Source organism: Crotalus tigris, unplaced genomic scaffold (genome assembly GCF_016545835.1).
Source record: "Crotalus tigris isolate CLP2741 ecotype Arizona unplaced genomic scaffold, ASM1654583v1 scf7180000024391.5723578, whole genome shotgun sequence".
Taxonomy (NCBI): domain Eukaryota; kingdom Metazoa; phylum Chordata; class Lepidosauria; order Squamata; family Viperidae; genus Crotalus; species Crotalus tigris.
Window position 1 is genome coordinate 633634 of NW_024100561.1, and position 22325 is coordinate 655958.

At 38.0% G+C, this 22325-nt stretch overlaps 1 long non-coding RNA gene across 1 annotated transcript in view; it reads right to left on the reverse strand.

Moving 5' to 3' along the window:
* The window catches only part of LOC120301761, a 154501-nt gene that overhangs the window by 124848 nt on the left and 7328 nt on the right, over nt 1-22325 (reverse strand). Inside the window, exon 2 of the long non-coding RNA XR_005555020.1 lies at nt 17780-17892. This is a non-coding gene — a long non-coding RNA (uncharacterized LOC120301761). The remainder of the gene's footprint in view (nt 1-17779; nt 17893-22325) is intronic.

Below are 22325 nucleotides of genomic sequence, written 5' to 3' on the forward strand. Positions count from 1 at the left end.
CGTATAGTCCAGGCCATGGTTTTCCCAGTTGCAATGTATGGCTGTGAAAGTTGGACCATAAGAAAGGCTGAGCGCCAAAGAATTGAGGCCTTTGAACTATGGTGCTGGAGAAGACTCCTGCGAGTCCCTTGGACTGCAAGGCGTTCAAACCGGTCAGTCCTAGAAGAGATCAACCCCGACTGCTCTTTAGAAGGCCAGATCCTGAAGTTGAAACTCAAATACTTTGGCCACCTAATGAGAAGGAAGGACTCACTGGAGAAGGGCCTAATGCTGGGAAAGATTGAGGGCAATAGAAGAAGGGGACGACAGAGAATGAGATGGCTGGATGGAGTCACTGAAGCAGTAGGTGTGAACTTAAATGGACTCCAGAAGATGGTAGAGGACAGGAAGACCTGGAGGAACGTTGTCCATGGGGTCGCGATGGGTCGGACACGACTTCGCAATTAACAACAACAAGTTTAATGAAGAGAAGGATGAGGGGGGACATGATAGCAGTGTTCCAATATCTCAGGGGCTGCCACAAAGAAGAGGGAGTCAAGCTATTTTCCAAGGCGCCTGAAGGCAGGACAAGAAGCAACGGATGGAAACTAATCAAGGAGAGAAGCAACCCAGAACTAAGGAGAAACTTCCTGACAGTTAGAACAATTAACCAGTGGAACAACCTGTCTCCAGAGGTGGTGAATGCTCCAACACTGGAAGTTTTTAAGAAGAGACTGGACAGCCATTTGTCTGAAATGGTATAAGGTTTCCTGCCTGAGCAGGGGGTTGGACTAGATGACCACCAAAGTCCCTTCCAACTTTTATTATTATTATTATTATAGGCAGTATACAAATAAATAAATGTAACTTATTGTATTACTTGAATGGGAAATTCTCTATAAGTTATTGTAGACAAGAAGGTGATGGAGGAGGAGGACAAGAGAAAAACACTCAATAAAGAAACAGAACTACTATCATATTTGGCAGGTCAGATTTGTTCTATAAATGGTTGAATTCTTGCCATTGTTTCAAATTGTCCATTTCAGTTTTGTGTGTATTTTCATGTTTTATTGTATTAATTCATTGTTTATTTAAAAAAAAACAGGTTCTATGGAACTGAATTAAAAAAGGACATTGATTATACTTTGAGACAAGGTAGCAAACAAATATTGGCCGAGCCTCTTAGAAGTATTCAAAACCTCAATTTTGTATGATTTTGCTTTGAATTTTGAACACAGGGGATGAAAGAAAAGGCACAGAGGCTAGCTTGGTGGCATTTGCATTTGATACAAAACTTGCTTTTCTGAACAACAAGTCTGTTATGATGCACCCATGAAAGTTTGATGAAATGAGGAACAATACCTCAGGCCTTTGGCCTCCAGTCACTTGAAAGCTCAAAGTTGTGGTGCAGTGTAATTGGAGATGACTCACTTGCGCAAGCCACCGGAGGCATAAATGAAAAGAATACTAAGTTCTTCTGTGTTGTATGATGCCAGCTTCTACACAACAGGGTTTTTCACATACAATTCAGAAAAGGAGATACTTGTGATTCTGAACATCTGTTCTGTTCTTTTTTAAACAAACAGGCTCTAGTTTTTCTGCATGCTGTTTTCTGCTCATTCATTTCTTTCACCCTGCCACGAAATCACCACAATTAGATTTTTTTTAACTAACAATATAATTATAATTACTATTATTATTGAAAGTTCTGCAAAACAAACCCTACCTGCCCCCACAAGAACTGGGCTGAGACCTTCAAGAAGCTATGACATTGTGCTAACTCACAACATTGTAAGCTTCATCATTTTGAGAGGATGAAAAACAGCTATTTTGGTAATGGCTGTATGCTTGGCATATACCTAACTCCCAACTGGATATGGTACCTCTCTGTTTCCACGGGGGTAGTAAAATCTGGCTGTTTCAGGTCTTAAATAAAAAGATGGTCATTTTACTTTCCACTTTGTTTCATTCAGAAGGCTTAACACTGTTGCCAAGTTTGTTATGTTATATTTCACCACTTGAGAAATGTTTCGCCTCCAATAAAGAAACACAAAATCCTTACATGCAAATAAGCAAAAGCACCAAGACTGCCAGCAATCTAACCATTAGTTTTAATTGTATATTGCAAATTGGAGTAGGCTCAGTATAGCCAGAGCAACATCTGAAATTGGAAGTTAATTTAGGAAGATGGAAGTCATGAAGATGGGAGATGAATTGGAGTGGGGATGCAGTTAATATTGAAATAAAAAGGCTTTAATCTGGCATTGTTTAGATCTGTATTCGTGTTTGTGTGTTGTCAGAAGTAACATTCCCAACTGGGCTGCATACTGCATGCATTTCAGTGGTGATAGGCATGGAGAAATATGGCAGGAGACAAGGAGTACAGTGCTCTCATGGACCATGAAACTGTTGTCTTGTAACAATTCCATGTTCTAGTTTCTTGACCTCAGTCCTCGTGCCTTGTCAATGGACTTTCAGTGACTACAGCTTCCAGTTGCTGCTACTAAATGCCAGGTCAGCCAGTAATAAGGCTCCCCTTATCTGTGATCTGGCATGTATCATCGACACCTGCCTGGGTTCTGAAGGAGGGGTTGCCTTTTCTGAAATCTGCCCAGCTGGGTTTCAAGTGTGGCATCAATTAAAACTCCAGGACAAAGGTGGAGATATGAAAATTCTTATAAGGGAATCTCTTAAAGCTTTCAGGGCCCCCGCTCCACAGATCCCTGGTTGTGAGACCTATTTCTTAAGTTGGGCTCTATGGATCAGTTGGAATTGTTGCTATTATACCAACCTCCCCAATTCATAGCAACTTCCCTTTCTGAGCTCCTTGACAAGATTTCCAGACTGGCAGTGGAGTTGCCCAGATTTTGGGGGGAGTTTAATCTGCTTTTCCTGGGAATGGGTCTGAGGTGGCTTAGGAGTCCATAGCTTCCATTCAGTCTTGCCAGGATTCAGCTGAAACCTGTTGTTCCCCATCCAGGTCCATATAGCCTCCAGGCATTGGGATAAGCCATCTTATCCCAGTGCCTGGAGGCTATATGGGCTGCATACTGGGCTGTATACTATATGGGTTTATAGGCAAGGGGAGATTCGATTCCATTCCATTCCTGAGTGGGATCCTAGGAGATACTTACATTTAATTGCTCTGGATTGTTGCAATTGTCAGGCATAACTGTAATAGCACTGTCCCACTTGTCATGGCAGTGAAAAAATTAGGCCATGCCATATTTTAAATTCAACTAAAAGCACAAAATAAGAATTTCAATAGCAGGATGGGTGGATCAAAAAATGTCAAAAGGATGCCATCAATAGGGGCATGTTTTACAAGCCCATAAAAAGGAATGCTTTGATTACATGGGTGTAGATGTCATTCTGGACTAATTAATGGGCAGGCCAAGGATTTGCAAAGTTGATGCTGCCAATTCTGAACTAAAAAAAATTGCCCCAGACATTGTCATCTAGCAACAAAAGAAAATGAAGATGAAAGAGTTCATCTGTTTACATTTTTCCTGGATTTCTTCCTATGCATAGTAGGCTCTTGGGCATGTTGTCAAAAAGATCCTGGCTGTTCACTAGATTAAACTAATCATATATTATAGAATTGTAATCATCTATTGGGAATTTACTTGCAAAGTTTCTGTGCTCTTACAGAATTTACCTTGACTTCTAATAGCTAAATCAGGGTGGAATAGCTTATCCAAATCCCATGGGATTGCTGGCTGCTCGCCATTTCTCTTCCACTAGCAATCAACACTCACACATAATCATAAATTATGATAGAAACTTTTCAAACTGCAGAAATGGCTTGCTTTGCAAGGAAGCCTTGACCACAGATGCCAGGGGAAATGAGAACTATCCACTAGATGGTGGAACAGGTTTCCAATTGTAATGGGGATGTTTACCAACACATTTTTAGGAAATGGGGTAGCCTGCATTATGCAAACAGTTCTCCCTAAACATCTTTCTTTTTTACCTGAAATACTTTATATTTTAAATAAATACTTCATTTGCAACACAAATTTAGTAGTTTGCAGTACTGTGATGAATTCAACTACTTCCCACAGACCAATTTAACAGTAGGCAAGGAAAAGAGGAAGGAGAGTCTGATCCTGAATTTCTCCTACATGGTTGGATCCCCTTTTCCATACAGTCAGGTCCAGAAATATTGGGACATCCACACAATTCGAACATCTTTGGCTCTATACACCACCACAATAGAGTTGGTCCCTTAACAAGTGGGAGGCACATATGCAAACTGCTCTAAGTCCTATCCCGTTCACCTGAGTTGGATGTACATACCCTCAAATTAAAGCTGACAGTCTGCAGTTAAAGCACATTGTGTTTGTTTCATTCCAACTCCATTGTGGTGGTGTATAGAGCCAAAGATGTTCGAATTGTGTTGATGTCCCAATATTTCTGGACCTGACTGTACATGGAAGGGAAAATGCAAGCGAGGAAGCTAGACTCGTATCCTTAGCAATGAAGCCTTATTTTTAATAGTAGTTGTTAGCTAGATGTTTTTGAAAATACTCAACTCAAGTTCTTAGTAGGGGTTCGTATTTTGTTTTTGTTTGAAACTCATATTTAGGAAATTGTTCAGATGGAGATTCCCAGTACATATCAGAGAATAAATGAAATACACTATTATAGTCCAGTTATAGAAATCATGGGGACAGTAATTGTAAAAGATAAGTGAAATGTCACCTGAATGGCTTCCTATGCAGAACCACAAACTTTTTTTTTCAAAGTAACAGAGGCACCCTTCTACCCAGCTTGAAGAATGTTTGCTGCATCTTGTAAGTCGTCTACAAGACTGCTAGCACAAACTCAGCAGAGATCACTTCTGTTTCCCTTTCACTTTCTCACTAGGAAAGAAATCCTCTACATCAGAGGTCCTCAACCTTTTGGGCACCAGGGACCGGTTCCATGGAAAGAGGTTTTTCCAAGGACCTGAGGGAGTGTGGTTTTGTGTGCTGCCTGCATCCCACAGATGGGCCTTTGCTTGTTTGTGCGGACTGGTTGCTGGCATGCCGCGGCATGGTACTGGTCCATGGACTGGGGGTTGGGGACCCCTGCTCTACATCACTTCAAGAACTGGCATATATTTCTTTCCAGTGGGTCCTTGATTGTAGCTTTAACCAATGAAGGTAGAAAAGTTGTTTTCTCCCCAGTGCCAATTGGTTTTGCAGTCTGCCCTACTTCCTCTACCACAGTACTTTTAATCATTTTGCCTAGAATTAGCCTATGCAGCTCTAAAACCCTTTCAGATGTTATGTAAAATTAAAGTGTAAATCTTTATCTTGAAGTATAATGTAGAAAGTTCAATGAGAAAAGTTGTGAGATACAATCCAGGCCTGATCTAGAGCACTCAGAATCATATGGATGCTCACTACTTGTTCAATTGTACCCAGAAAAAGGATAAGTACAAATGCATTTACTATAGCGGCAGCATTATAATTGCTTTTTTCAAAGCAGCAGGAAGTCATCTCTTTAGAGAAAGATAGCACTCAACTCTAGGACACAACCAATTTCCTTTTGTTACCTTGTATTAGCCATGAAGGACAAGGATCTAATAAAAAATGATCAGGTGCATTGCTCTATTGAAATGGATCCTGCAAAATAAAGCATATAGTGCTTTATGATAGGCTAGAACAGGGGTCCTCAACCCCCGGTCCATGCACCAGTACTGGGCCGCAGCATGCTAGCAATCAGTCTGCACAAACAAGCAAAGCCCCATCCGTGGCATGCAGGCAGCACACAAAACCACACCCCCTCCAGTCCACGGAAAAACCTCTCTCCACAGAACTGGTCCCTGGTGCCCAAAAGGTTGGAGACCTCTGCATTAAATCATTGTGTAAAATAATTTTTTAAAAAGGGAAGGCTTCATATTGTACTATTTTAAGTATCTACATGTTTATTTTACAAGCCTTGGCATATTGATCCAAAAATTAAATAACTCTTCATGCTTTCTTAAGCAGCAAAATTCAGCATTATTAGATGAACCCAAAGCTTCTGAATATCTTTTTTAAATCCTTGATATGTATGATTTTTGGTGAAAGTATATAATGTTTTATTATGGTTTATAATGAACTCCTAAAATAATTTTCTGCATTGCTGCATATATTTGTAAAAAAATTAGATTAATGGGCAAAATTTATAAAGTCTCATGCAGTTCCTAGGGCTTAAAGTTCTCAGAGGCAGAGCTGTGAGACAAGCAGTTTTAATTGTCAAAGTTAATAAAAGTTAATAAAAATTTAAAAGGAATCTTTAATGTGTTTATTTACCTTTTGCTTAAGGAAGTTAAGCAAACAAGAACAATAAAAATATTTTGTCCTTTAAAGGAGAATTTTGACAATGTAGCCCAAATCAGAAAATGTCAAGGTTACCTAATTGTAGTAATATGTGCCAATGTAAAATTCTTTGGGATACTTTGTTTCAACTCATTAAAATAATACAACTGTAGTACATATACAGTATAGTGAACACATGTCATTTTTATGATGCATCAATTATATGAAACACAGCTTAGAATTCTAGTCTTGGAAGTGAATTACTAATAAGTCAGCAAATGCATCTTTCCATTTTTAAAATTTTTTTTTTTAAAAAAGATTAACTAATCTTTAATCTTCAAAACACTTGCCTTCTCCCCCAGATTTTCTGGGTATTTAGTATGTACCACGTATGCCTATAATTACATATTTATACAGTATACATCATTGCTTATATCCCTTTTCTCAGAATTTCAGAGAATTCCACAATAATTTTCTAACTGGTACATATGCATGATATAATTACATAATTAAATTTTCATAATTAACATCAACCTTTGTAATAATTACATCTCAATATTTAAATCCACCCGGCCTAAAATTATGCTGACTCTTGTAGCCAGTTTTGCAACGCTTTATCAGTGCTGATTAGCATAACAAATGATTGATCTAATTGACTTTTAAGCCTGCTACTAGTAAATGTTTCTCTCTGAAAGCAGATGGAATTTTGTTTAGTGCAAATTGTTCTGTCTGCACCTGCTTTTCTCTTCCTGCCTGAGAAGCTACATTTCTATCAGGGTTAATTAGATGATTTCCCTTAGCAAGCCTCCCAGCACGTAACTGTTACAATATTGTCCTCTAGCTTTTTTCCCCACTCTCAGTAAAGTGCAGTCAATGGCATGAACGGCTTAATATTGCATCATTGGTTACTTTGCACAACCATGAGCTGGTATATGGTAAGGACTCCCTGGAAGTACTAAGTAGGGATTACCTTCTTGTTGAGAAAAGCGCATTCTATGCAAAAAAGCTAAACTGAAAATGTTGGCTTACAAGAAGGCATTAGAAAGATCACAGTGGGCAGTATACTCAGAACAAGCATACAATAATAGCCTTTGGTGGTGTTGGCATGGAGGGAGCCTTAACCAATGTCCACACAACAGATGTTGCTATTTGCCTTGGCAAGCAGTGGGCCACTTATTTTCAGCAATCATGCTGACAGTTCTTGGCTATAGCAATCCTATTACTTGCTACATCTATGTGAGGAGGCATCTATCCTTTCCAGAAAAATTCCATGATCACATAGCCTCCTTTCAGAACATGTTCTAGAATCTCTCCATTTCATTCAGACATTCTCAAGGCCTGCGTCATTCTATTTATCCTAGATCCTCTAGGTTACGGGTTTGAGGGAGAAAATGGCTGTCATCAGTCATAATTGGCTTTGGAAACAAGGTGTCTCTTCTTCTATAGTAAGTTGGACATTTAGTTGTTTCCAAAAAAGAAAGATGCCTAAGAAGTGCTTCCAAACTAAGGTGGCATCTCCTATTTCCAATCATTTCTCAAAGCCCCCAAAATTACTGGAAATGATTTACTAAGTTAGTATGTATATTTGGCATTGTTGCAGCATGATCCTGGTAGTCTCAGAGAGTGGCTTTGATAGTAGGCACAGTCATTCACAAAACATCCATTTACTAAAAGGAAACTTTCTTCCTGCCCCTTGACTAGTCGTTTCCCCTAACTTACTATTGTTTTTTCTCTAGTAAAGTGAAATTGTTGATGCTAGAAACTGGTACTTTTCTTTGTGGCATGCCCATTTATTCATTAAATCAAGGCATCTAAGATTCCCAATTATATGGGATAGGGAGAAAATGAATGTCAAGAGATTATCTGCAGGCAAATCGTGTTTACAAGCAACCTGGGCAGGAAGATTCATTTGTAATATAATGAATATGCAAATTATATTCAGTGGAAGTCTTGATGTGATGCCTGGAGGTTGTGAAGGACTGAATGGGGAGAAACAAGCTGAGACTCTACTCAAGCAGGATGGTGTGCCTGTTGATTCAAATACTAACCATTTTGGGAACAATATTACCTTTAGCTCTCACTGGGGTATCGTTCCCCCCAAATCCAGGATTGTGAATTTGAGCATCCTTGTCCAGCTTCAACATCTGCAGCTGTTCCTGAAGAGGAAACCCTGCCAATACTGATTCATGCCCTCCTTGCCTCACATCAGCTTCTATAACAGTGGTTCTCAACCTGTGGGTCGGGACCCCATTTGGGGTCGAACGACCATTTCGCGGGGGTCGCCAAACAACGCAGTCCGCCATTTTTTCCCCCTTTTCCTTAGCTGTGCTACTCCCTTTTATTCTATTGGCTTTTGAAAGCCAATAGAATAGACTCTCTTGAATAGAGTCTAATTCTATTGGCTTTCAAAAGCCAATACGAATTGTCCAGGCTGTCTCTGCCCTGCTGAGCCCGCCAAAAGTCCCATTCTGCAAACAGTGCTGCACCAGTTGAGTAGTCCTCGACTTACGACCAGTTGAGTAGTCCTCGACTTACAACCGGTTGGGGGTCATGGCATTAAAAAGGTTGAGAACCACTGTTCTATAATATGCACTTGAAGACTATTTAGCATCTGCAGTGAGTGCATAATGCTTTGACTTGAAGGCTAATTGGGACATGATATTCCCATGTAATAATTACTGTGGGGGCTACACTGGATTGTCCGCTTACTTGGGGCCCCAATTTAAGGGGTGGTTGTTCCTTTATAGTTCCAAATGTTTTGGGGCCTAAATATCTTGGAGTCTGCTTAGTCCATATAGAATCTGCCTATCCAAGGCATGTTTGCAGAAAGTACAGTTTAACAAAAGAAAAGTCTCAGAGGCACACATTTTCTGCAGGACCTCTTATCCTATGAAATATCTTTATCAGAAATAAGAGGCATGCCTTTGATATTTAGAAACGCTGTAAAAACCTAGATCATGTGTGTTGGATGAGTAATTTAGGGCACTTGGATTAACACTGGCCATTCTGTAATTATTGGATCTAGCATATGATGACTGTGTTTTAAAACATCATTATCAGAAGCATTGTATTTGTTAATTACTATCTGTTTATATTTACAATGCATCATCTTTGCTGTGAAACATTTTTGACCTTGGATGATTAAAGCAGCACAAAAGCACCAGAAATAAATAAACAAATCCATCTAGCTGATTTATCTCTGTCTAGCATTGGGCATTACAAGTTATAAACAATTTTGACTCCTGATGACAGTAATGCTAAACTGGAAAAGAGATTGAGAAATTTATTTGGAGCCCTTAACAACAGAGAAGATTCTTTCCAAGGTCATTGTTTGGTCCCTAATGTGTATCTTACAGTCATGAGTTGGCATTTACTAGCAACATCTCTAACCAAAATTTCTCACATTGCAAGGATTTTGAACACTAAGGCTGTTAAATTATTAACAGGGTTGTTAAATGAATCTGGCTTTTCCATTGAGTTTGCTAGTCAAAAGGTCGCAAAAGGGAATCACATGACCCTGGGAACACTCAGTAAACGAATTGTTATAAATTGAGGACTACCTGCAATAGCATTGCTTGTTTCGAGATGTTTGCAGATTGATATTGATATCAGGCTGATTGGTCTGTAGTCAAAGACACTGCAGACTAATCAGCCTGATATCAATATCACAATATCATAATCAAGCAACAGATCTGCAAACTTCAATGATAAAGATGTCCTACCCTACTTATTCAAATATAGCACCTATAAATATAGCATCTACCCTACTTATTCAAATATAGCACCTCAACAACAACAAAATGGTACAGATAATAGGTATAACCAGATTGCAGAAAGCTTTTCTCACATCCCTTTAATTCTTTTGATCTCTCACTTCAGAATTTACACACCAGATTGCATTTTGTGGCTGCCACTGTTTTTAGTGCCATGTAAACATTTTGAGTATTGGGAAATAGGCCACATCTAGGCAGATCCCACTGCATCAGTGCTAAAACATATTTAGTGTTAAACTCAACTGGCCCAAGGGAGAAAAATAATTCTTAGAGAAGGGTAAGTACCCTGCAACAAGCTGCGTTTGGCAGCTTTCTTGAAAAAAAAATAGCAACAAAACAACAAAGGCTGTTATTTTATAGGTCTTTTCAGTCAGTTAGCATACATTATCCCATTTGAGACTCTTGGCCCAGCTCAGTCCTGTCAAAATATTTCATTTCTTGGTATAGGATATGCCAATGAGTATAAGAAACACCAGTTAACCTGCTAGAGAAATCCTATGAGCTCCATTGGAGGAAAATCAGATATAGAAGGGATAATTGATTTGACAAGATGTGGATTATATTCAGAAGGGGCCCTTTTCCTCCAGGATCTACAGCAGCTAGGAATGCATTAAAAAGCAAATACAAGCTGCTACCATGAATTGTGATTAGCTCAATGGCTAGAAACAATACTAAGGGACCCACTCTCATTTGGCTCAACCCTGATCTCCCATAGCTAGTAAAAATTTGTATTGTTAAAGTCTAATGCCCTAAAACATATTATAGTAATGATGAAGCCTCAAAGACTGTACCTGTGCACCCTATGCATGTAGTTTTGTAATTGTGCTTTTAATAGAACAAAGTGGTTTAGTTTATTAGTAAATCATAATGACTAGGTTCACACATGCTAAATTAAACACAAACAAATTCTATTATGTTCTACAAGAAATCAGTTACTGAATGGTTGAGCATCCTTATCTAGGGATGAAAGAAAATCCATGGAATTTGATTGGAGTGAAATGCCTTGAGAGTCACACAAATTCCTTATCAACAAAGAAAACAGATACATAAGATCCACTTAGTGTTTGTCATGCTTCAACCAAAATTCACATAAAAGAAATAGCTATCTATAAAGGATGTAAATCAAAGAACTATGACTTTGGAAAAGTTATGTACTTAAAAATAGCATTTAGTGAGGATATTGCATTTTAAAAGTCTTCAGCAAGTGCAGCTGAAAACAAAACTAAATTGTCAGGAAAAATTGCAAATGCTGATTTTTTTTCCTTAAAAAATTGCTTACAAAAATTTCTTAGAGTAGTAATACAGACCACACTAATGCAAACCAGATGCTGATCACCTTATTGTATAAGGCAGGACAGGTAAATAGATGCAGAAACAAAATGTATGGAAAATGTTACTCTATGGTTAGCTTGCCTGCACAAATACCTCCCAGGTTCCTATCTGTATTCTCAGTTTAAAAAACTAGCAGAAGTATTTTCATTACGTACAATTGCTACTTTCAAAATACCCGATTACCATTTTTAAATTTATTTGCAGACTATATATTTTATAAACATGATATATTATTGTTTTCATCCCATGTTAAAAATATTCCAATTTATTAATTTATAAAATGAATACCCTGATCCCTTCTATTTCTTTGGGAGGTAATTACAGATAGACTTATGACCAGAATATCTGCCATAAATCATTGTGGTTGTAAGTCTAGTAAAACCCAATTTTACAATTTTTATGGCAGTTATTAAGTGAATTACACGATCATTAAGTAAATCCAGTTCTCAGCTGGTGGTTTGGGGTTTTTTTTGCTGGAAATTGACAATAAAGATCACAAATCATGACCCAGATTGTTGGGGGCAATATGCTGACATTATAAACCACTCAGAGAGTGCTGTAAAGCACTATTGGGCAATAGTGTTGTGAGTCCGTGCCAGCTAGTGGACCCAGCAACTGAGTTCAGGGAATCAGAGGAGGAGGAGGAAGAGGGGTTTGGAGAGCCATCAGAGTCGGAGGGAGGTTCTGATGAGTTACAAGACTCACAGTCTGATGAAGAGCTGGCCCCTCCAATCGTGGTCAGGATGAGACACAGCTGTGTGGGGAAAATGATTCAGACTCTGAGGACTCACAGCTGGAGGTCATTAGAGATGCTCTAGAGATGCTGGTAAAATGAAGGCAGTTAACTAGAGCAGTTCAGAGGGAGTCAACTCCAAGGGAGGAGGAGAAGGCATTGAGTAGCCACGCCTTGGGACTGCTTAATAAAAAGGGAAGGTGTGGGCAGTTGCTGAAGGCAACTATTGCAAAGTACTTCATGGGATCACGTTCTGTTGGTATTGCCGATGACTAATTCCTTATTTTGCATTGTGTTTCGTGTGGACAATTTCCTCCATTTGGATTGTGTTTTGTTGCTTTTGTTTTTGGACCATTTGGCAGGTTTGTTACCAATATTAAAACAGGTTTTGTTTTCTTCTGAGTCTCCAGCCTATGTCTCAAAAGGGATTTTGTCCTTGTGCATTTAACAAGGACGGCTATAGGCTGGGACAGAACAAATATGTAAGTCTAGGTGCTGTTGCTATCATGTGACCACAAGACATTGCAACCATTCATTAATATGAGCCGGTTGCCAAGTGCCTGCATTGCAATTACATGACTACATGAAGGACGGTTGTAAGTGCAAGTACAGTTTGTAAGTCACTTTTTCCAACGCTGTCATAACTTGGAACCATCGTTAAACAAATGGTGGTAAATCAAGGACTACCTGTATGAAAACAATATTGCCTTATACTTGAACAAAGTAATATAGTTAAATAAACATATCAAAAGATCTGCAATCTTTTATTTACAAAACTAACCACTATTCTCCAGTATTTCTCTTCCTATACTTCTACTATACTTCTACTATACGGGGAAATATTTTTATTCTACACATAGTCAAATCTTTTCTATCACATCATCTATTATGATTCCAGACCAATATGACAGCTTCAGACAGTTCTTTGGTGAATGAAAATATTCAGCTTTTATCAAGAATTTCACTTTAGACATCTCTGTACCATTTTTAACAATATGTTGCTTTATTTTATTTTACTGAATCATATTCCATAAACTGCTGAAAATGTATTTTGTTAAATCTTCGAGGTATAATTCAAACATTCTGTCTGCCTTTAAGTCACATAATATGCATTGCATAAATATTATAAAGTTCTCATGTTGTTTTACATGATTATATATGGTTTTACTAAAGTAACTTTTTCAAGCAATAGTTAACTCTATTTTCCTTAGAAAATGCAACATTGATTTTAATTTGTTTTCTTTCCAGTCTACATGAAATCACAGAGGATTTCAATTCTATGGGGAAAGAATCCTGAAAGCATTAATTTGGAAAAATAACACACTATCTACTAGGTGCCTAGCTATGATGAACCATCTGTTCATTAGCATTAATTGTTCAGTTCTTGGGCATGCATGTACTTTCCAAGAAAAATGGCTATCAGGCTAAGGCATTGGATTCTTTATTCCTTATGAGTAATTATAATTAAAACATTATCTGTACTTAAAGTTTGCCTGAAAATACATTTTCTGTTCTCTGCTCAGAAGGAAAATAACCTGTCTATTAAGTATCTGCAATCTTGCCATCTATCATCCATCATGTTTTCTATATGAAGAGAAGTGAGTTGATATTACAACTTCATATCAGAGAGAACTCAGAGCCTCCACAAGGCATAATTTATAGCCAACTAGCCCAGTTCATGTTCTTTGAGACAAAAATGAAAGGAGCAAAGTCCTGGACCACTGTTAGATAAAACATGAAACAAAGGTAGCATAAATTTTAAATCATCTGTCAAATACTTGAATGGAAATGCAACAGAAACTACCTGGTAGATAATCTGAAGAGCTTTATATACCACCAGTATTAGCATTTGGGCTTTCATCTCATCTATACTGTATTTGGTTTAGAAGAGGATGGGCTTTATCTGGCTGATGTAATAGAAGTCAACTATTTACTGATTTTTGAGTTTTGACATTTTCTTTCTGTGCTATATTTTATTATGTTAAAGTACACCCAAGAATTGGAGGTATTAACACTACTATACAACCTATGTGGTATGAAAGGAACGCTTTCAATGGCTAAAATCTCACAAGGCTTTGGAAAATTGCTTAGGTTTAATTGCAACCCACTCCCAGGAATGTCAATTAGAATTGTACAACATAGCAAATTTAAGTCAATTTTTACAACAGAGAAGAACTTTTCTCTTTACCCAAATAACAAAAATAAACAATAGTTTGATCAAGGTTGTTAATCAGCTTAAAGAGAATTTTAGAATTGCTTAATCTGTAAATATTATCTCCTCTAAGACCCATTGACAAACTTTGTCTAGCCTTAAATTACAGTATAAATTAACTCTGAAAAGAAACAGAAAGCTATAAAAGATTCATGGAACCAACTTCTTATATTAGATAAAAGCACATCTCCCTCTTTTAGTAACTCACCACCAGAGGCTCAGCAGACAATAGAGAAGTCTGCTAAATATCTTCATTCATTTCTGGGAAGCACTTTATAGGGCTTTACATATTGATAATGATTTGATATCAACACTTTGGACAGCCGATTCCTGGTCACCCTAATTAATAATGTCACTTAAGGCTGAGAAGACCCTGAGAAACAACTTCTTTTTACCCAAAGTGATTGCTGGTCCCCTTGTTGATATTTTTATTTAATTGTCCTTAATTATATGCAAAGCATCTAAACAACCAACTTCAGACATGAATAAATTGGAAGGAATGATAAGGAATGAATGAACAAGACTCAGAGAAGGCTGGTCAACTATAGACTATATTTTAGTATTGTTCTAAAATTTGTATTCATAAACAAGTGCACAATTTTAAAATATCTTTATATGCAATGTTTCTGGATTTCAAATCTGCTTTTGATTCTAAGCTAGGAGTATTCTGTGGGACAAGCTCAAGAAGATTAAAGTGGACAGTTTTTTTATTTTGATAAAATAAATATAAAGTTCACATGGATACAAGACCCATAAATCAAGCACCCTTAGGGGAAAAAAATCTGAACCACATGCCAGTCATTTGGAAATGGAACATCAAAGCCTGGATGACTTCTGACATTTTTGGGTGCTAACTCAACAACTATTCAATCCTGTACTAGAACAGTACCTCAGAAAAAAAGACCTTTGCATTCAAGATACTACTGCTATTAAACAACATATTTTTGTAGAGCTTGAAAATGCTCACCCAAATGTCAAAGTCCTTTTAGTGCCACCAAACACCACTTCTGTCCTCCAAGACTTCATCAGAAAATTGTAAACACTTTCAAAACCCATTAAACCCAGGAGCTATATCGCAATGTGTGCTAACATGTAAATGCAAATCCTGACTCCACAATGGACTGAAGAACAATCCACTGTGTTAAAGAACACTTTTTAGAAAATGTATAAGCTATTATAAGTTTGGTGTGAAGGATTGGTAATAACAGCTTTGGTGAAATGCAGGAGGAGGAGGTTAAGATTTTAACAGAAGACACACTGAGTTTAGCAATGAGGATTAGAATGCTATAGCTAAGGATGGCCAAGAAGACAGTGACAAAGATGATCCTGACAACAATGCTGCTCCTAAAATCGTCTTACTCAACATAGCACAGATATGTCAAACACAAGGCCCGGGGGCCGGATGCAGCCCGCGAAGTGGTTTCATGTGGCCCATGAAGCCATCCTGGAAACAGTGAGGGAACGGCCCCCGCTGCCGGGAGCCAATGTACAATTTTGTGGTGGCCATCTATGCTGAAATGCATTGTCTTAGTTCCACAAGCCGTCTAGAAACAGCGAGGAACCAGCCCCTGCCACGTCAGCCCCACCCCCTAGATGCATGCTGTGGAGGTGTCACCCTTTGTGAGGAATGAAGAATGGACCATGCCTTGGCACTTGCCCCGGTCCTACCCCCTTTTGTCAGAGACCTCAGATCTGTCCCACTTCTGCCAAGGCCCCCACAGGCACCCTTGATGCGAACGATGTAGAACTGGTCATGTCCACCCAGTAGGCCACACCCACTCCATCCATGCCCACCCAGTAGACTGTACCCATCCTGGCCACACACACCCGCCCCCCCCCGGGCAACCGCAATGCTGATGCGGCCCTCAATGAAATTGAGTTTGACACCCCTGACATAGCAGAACTTGAGAAGTGGATTACATTGCTTAATAAACTTTCCAAAGAAGTTCAGATATTGGATCCGTTAGTGAAACACAGCCTCAAGTTTAAAAGCCAATCTGAGGGTACTTTTTGTCAAAACACAGAGCTTTCAAAAGAATTATGATGGAAATTACACAGCCAATGCTAGTGCAATTCTTTAAACCCATTGAAAGCAGCACAATCTTCAACAAGCTGAGGGATGGCCAGCACAGAGGAGGAAGAGCTGATGTTGGAGATATCAAGCTGCCTTTGCTATCTCTATCACTCAGCCGATTGTGGCAAAAAGGGGGGTGTTTTTTATTCTTTCAACAAAAGTTATTGTCTTATTGCCCATTAAAGTTATTATTTAAAACAAAATACTGTAAAATGTTGTACTGAATGTTCTTTATTATTGGAAACATAATAGGTTTAGAATAATGGATATACTGAAAAGGATCTGCAACAATTTTAACCCCATTTTTCCTATAGGATTAATGCTTCAGTAACTGCAGTTTCCATTTTCACCAGTTTTCAAGACTATAATCCCTTCAGATAACAAGACTGAGTATATTCTTGATGCTTTTATATCTTTCCTTTTTTTTATCAGTTCCCAGGAACTGATAAAAAGATGATATTGTCATCTGACAGTACATATGTGTTCATCCTTTTCTCAGACTCTAAACCATTTATAACTCAGATCATAGCAAAATTCTGTATAGCAGCCATGAAAATTAGGCATCAGTGAACGGTCTCCAACAGTTGTAACATATTTTTATTTCAACTATTACAATTGCCTACATTATTTTACTTTTATTAAATGTTTTCAGTTATACCTTTTATCTCTGCCCTTTGACTGTAATAAAGATTAATGCATTTGTTCATTATGTCTCAGTATTACAGAGTATCATGTTTTGGATCTGACTGTTCCCTTTCAAGCACTTAGAAGATCAAAATCAGCCTTTCCCAAACTAATTCCATCAAACACACAGAAAGAGAAAATAAATATGCAGCTTTTACCTACCATGCCATCAGGTAGGTAAAAATTCACCATTAAGTGAAATAACCACCTGTTTATAGCATCAAAGGGAATGGAGGGGGACCAAAGATTTCCTCCCTATTCATCATGATCTTAATTTTTTCATTGCCACACTTTACTTTAGTCAACCTTTTTGTACTTGCCTTTATATGCTACATTCAAATTTAATCTGCATTATTTGAAAAATTTTCTTGGCATGGTGAGTGACTAAAGCAGTGTTTCTCAACCTTGACAATTTTAAGGCATGTGGACTTCAACTCCCAGAATTCCACAGCCAGCAATGCTGGCTGTGGAATTCTGGGAGTTGAAGTCCACATGCCTTAAAATTGTCAAGGTTGAGAAACACTGGACTAAAGTTTAAAACGTTGAGTCTTAAGGTCTTGTCAGTTAAGCAACAGAAGGGTCAAGGGACACCATTGTTGTGTGTGCTTAGAACATCAGTTAACTTTGGCCATGCTTCAGAAAATTTTCAACTTTGATTTTATTTAGAAAAATGAGTAGCCAAAGATGACAGGGATATCTTACCGTACTTTCATAAAACTGAGGGAATACTTGTAGTCATGTGGAAGAGATAAAAGATCATCCAGCATCTGATATTACCAAGGTGAATTCACTGCCTTATCAAGTTCTCCTAGGCCCTGCATAAAGGCAAAAATAGATTTGGGATAATATTGTGTAACTATGCTACAACAGGGTACCACCAAATAGCAGTAACTCTCTGAAAACTCCTCTAACAAAAGAAAATACAATTCACTACTAAGCCTTCACCTGTAAGCTAAGTTAAATATAAGAGTTTAAAATGTTTCCAATGCAAAACCAATTTTAAATTTCAAAATGGTTATTCCCAAGCATTTCAAAAATGCCCCATGTCTAAATAGTTGTCCCTATTTCAAACTCAAAACAGTTGTTTCAAACCTGAAACATTGAGAATGATCAAAACAATCTATTTCAGACTCAAAATGTTGTACCCGCTTAGCCATTCTTATTCCACTGTACAAAATAACTTTTACTGTTTAAACTATATATCAGGGGTCTTCAAACTTGGCCCTTTTATGACTTGTGGACTTCAACTCACAGAATTCCTCAGCCAGTATACTATATATCATTCAGGTTTATTGCCTTTATAAATCTTACAAAGAAAATGTATTTGATAATTTGTAGACCACATGTCTTCCAGAAACTCAAGTTGGCATAACCCTCCTTTGATCTGTGAAAAAGGTTAGACTGATTGTTCCAAAGTGTCAGAATCTTTCATTGTTGAATGTGTACATGAACTTAATCCCACCCAGCCATGACACTATGCTGCCTTCAAGATATTTAGGGCTTCTTAACCTCAAATCTCTATTTTAGAAATGCTTTTTGCCTGTTTTTAAGCACATTTGAAGATCTTTGAGATTTTAACAGAATATTTGTTAAGAACTATTTCATTGCTTGTATGTTTAAATATTTTCAAATCCTCTAAAAATCATTTTTATTAAGGGTGCTAAATCAAAAAGATTCAAGGCAGTATACAGAATTAAAAATATAATAAAAATAGAAGACCAGATATAGAATTACTAGCACACTGGAGAAACAAAAAAAATCCACTTCCATAATCATTAACCAGGTGGGATCACAAATCAACTCTATCCTCTTTCATCTGATGATGCTTTCTCCTTTCATCTATTCTTGCATTCTGCAAACTAAGATCTTGGAAGGTAATTTCTATACTTTATTGTATAGCAGCATAGTATCTGTCCAAAAAGATTAATCTCTTTAAGATTTTTCTGGATTTCTGATTAACTTTGCTACTAAATCTTATCTGTGAGACATGGAATAAACAGTTAAGACCCAAATTAGGTGCTAGTTTCATTTTGTAAAAAATGCAACACACAAATATGAAAAATTACTCCCTTATAGTCAATAATATAGCATCATCATTAGCTGCAGTAACTATCATTAAATGCTTCTGTAGTTTATTATCAGATTTTTATATCACTATATAGGAATTTCAGCTTATTTCTTTGTGGCAAATTGCTTTCACTCAAGAATTTTCAAGCATGAACTGATTATTTCAGGTCCTGTCACAATATTTTGGTGGCATTTGGGTCTAGATTTTGACTTGGCCATTTTAAAACGTTTACAACAGGCATGTCCAACCCACGTGCCACAGGCTGCATGCAGCCCTGGACAGCTATTAACGTGCCCCCACCAGATCATAATAAAAATATTTTTAAAAGGTTGGTTATTTTTATATATATATATATATACATACATATATATAAAATATAAAAATGAACACTAGGGTAATAAAAACTAAAGAAGTTTTTAATGGGTTAAAACTATAAAAGTTTTAAAAAGCGCCAAGCTTTCGCCGTCACCTGCCGGCATCTTCAGGGCTGGCGTGCCAGAGAATGAGAAGGTCTTTTTATAGGCGTGCCGAGGTTTGCACTCGGCTCCTTGATCTTGTTATGGGGCCTGATTGGTTCAGCCGTGTGTAGTTGGCCTGCGCTTTTTTTCTCTTCTTAGTTGTATTTTTATCCTCGTCCGTCTCCAGTTCTCCCAACCTCAGATTAGCTGAATGGCAATTCCAGTTATTTCGGTTGCTTTCATGTTCCGATCTCCCCTCAGGCTTGGGTGGTGGTGGACGTTCCAAGTTCCTTTCTCCGCCCCGTTCTGTCCGGTTGCTACTTTTAGAGTCCCCTATATTTCCGGTCTCAATGCTTTCGGTTTTAATATGTTTATCATCCTGGTAATCCCGTAAATTGTTACGAGTCTGGTATAGCGTGGGGGGGTATTCCGCATGGTGGAGGGGTCGTCTCTTGTTCGTTGTCATGCCCAGCTGTCTCGCACGTGTCTTACTCCGAGTGCTCAATCCTGGGGGTGTGTGCATAGTCATCGGGGCGCGTCCCTCCTGGTTACCGTGTTCTTCCTTAGTTCTCCCCTTTTTTACCTTAGACTGTGCTAGCATTCCCTGCTGAACAGCTGATAGGTGGGAGGGGGAATCAGAGTAAAATCCCCCTCCCACTATCAGCTGTTCAGCAGGGAATGCTAGCACAGTCTAGGAACCACGTGCAGACGTCTATGGAACCCGTTTGAATCACCTTGTTAGAAACGGTCTCTCAGCCCTGAAGATGTTGGGGAGTTTTCCCAACGAAAGCTTGGCAACCTTTTAATATAGTAAAATACTTTAATTAAAGTATTTTAACTTTAAACTCTCCTGGTGAACGCGCTTTATTCATTCCATTTATAATTATGCCCGGGAGTCGCATTTTCACCATCATTATTGAATATATATATATATATATATATATATATATATATATATATTCAATAATGATGGTGAATATATATATATATATATATATGTGTGTGTGTGTGTGTTTTCTGAGGAAGAAACAGCTAAGACCACACATTGCTGCTCGAAGCACGAAGCTGAAAACACCAGCCTGAAGATGACGAATGGGACTTCGTCGAAACGTCGCCAAGATACTTCCAATTTTACGCGGGAGAAAACCCGAACAACCAAAGACCTACATATATATATATAATGCTGTATGTTACACCCTGTTGCCCAAATATGGGAGAGAGAAATCTTTTGCCTTGTATCGGCTCAAACTAGAGCCATCCACAGGCAGCAGTCACAACTGTGACATCATATACATTTCTAAAATTTGGATTGCTAGCAAAGAATTAAGGGAGAACTGGAATAGCTATTTCGAACTCTTTAGCTCTTTTCAACCAGACATACCCTTCTGAGATTCGAACCTGGGCTGTCTGCATGTTAGGCAGATGTATTAACCTCTAGGCCACAGGATCTGTCTCACTTTTTCCAGCTGTGTTAGGGAGGGAAGAAAAAGGGGAGGAGTTATCTAGACAGATCCTGTGGCCTAGAGGTTAATACATCTGCCTAACATGCAGACAGCCCAGGTTCGAATCTCAGAAGGGTATGTCTGGTTGAAAAGAGCTAAAGAGTTCGAAATAGCTATTCCAGTTCTCCCTTAATTCTTTGCTAGCAATCCAAATTTTAGAAATATATATATATATATATATATATTGTATTTGTGTGTGTGTATATATATATATATATATATATATATATATATATATATATATATATACAATATATATATATTATATATTGTATATGCAGCCCAAGACAATTCCTCTTCAGTGAGGCCTAGGCAAGCCAAAAGTTTGGAAATCCATGCTTGATAGCTTTACATATCCTTTTCTAAACTTGCTAACATGTCTGCAATCCTTATGTTGTTGCATTACCCACTCATGTATCAGCTGATTGATAAACGGCCTATTATTCTCTTCAGAATACTTTGATATAAAGCACAATTCATACTGCATATAGAAATTCAGAAAATCCCAAAGGGTGGTATACTTTGTCACAGAATTGTATAGCATCATGGCATATCATATCTGATTTAGAAATGTAAAGAGGACGATTTCAGTGTAAAAGTGTTGCACAAGTTCAGGTTACTGTGACATCTTGGCTTCATTTTTTTTTTTTTTTGCCCAGTACAGTGTTGTAGCTCCTATCACATTAGCAGTTTAAGATGCAATAGTAGGTTAAACAAAGAGTTACCAATTACACTGCCTTCTACAGTAATTATTTACAGACTACAAACAAGCAAAAACCAGCAAATAGTTCCCCCCAAAACCAATCTTTTATTTCATTTTTTATTTTAAAGAATTTACATGCCAGTCCATCTTAACCAAAAACTGGGTGGCTAGCAAAACTGATATTAATGTTCTTGTTAAAAGTACTTACTCTTAAGCAGACTTTTAATGTGTGTTTTTAAAGATACCAAAGTATTTATCAAGATCTTCTGAAGTGATGAGGGACAGTACCTTTGTTCTTATCTATTATATAGGTTGTACCTACCAGTAGTGAGAACAGGAACAACTAGACTAGTACTGTTGAGTCCTCAGCGAATGGCAATAACGTCACGAAGCCTTTGGTAGTTTCAGGAGCCTCTTTATTGTTGTTCAGTAGCCCCGTTACAACGCCGAGGCACACAAGCCTCTCTGCTTCTCTTAAAGGCAATCACCGGGCCAAACGGCAACATTTGGCGCGCTT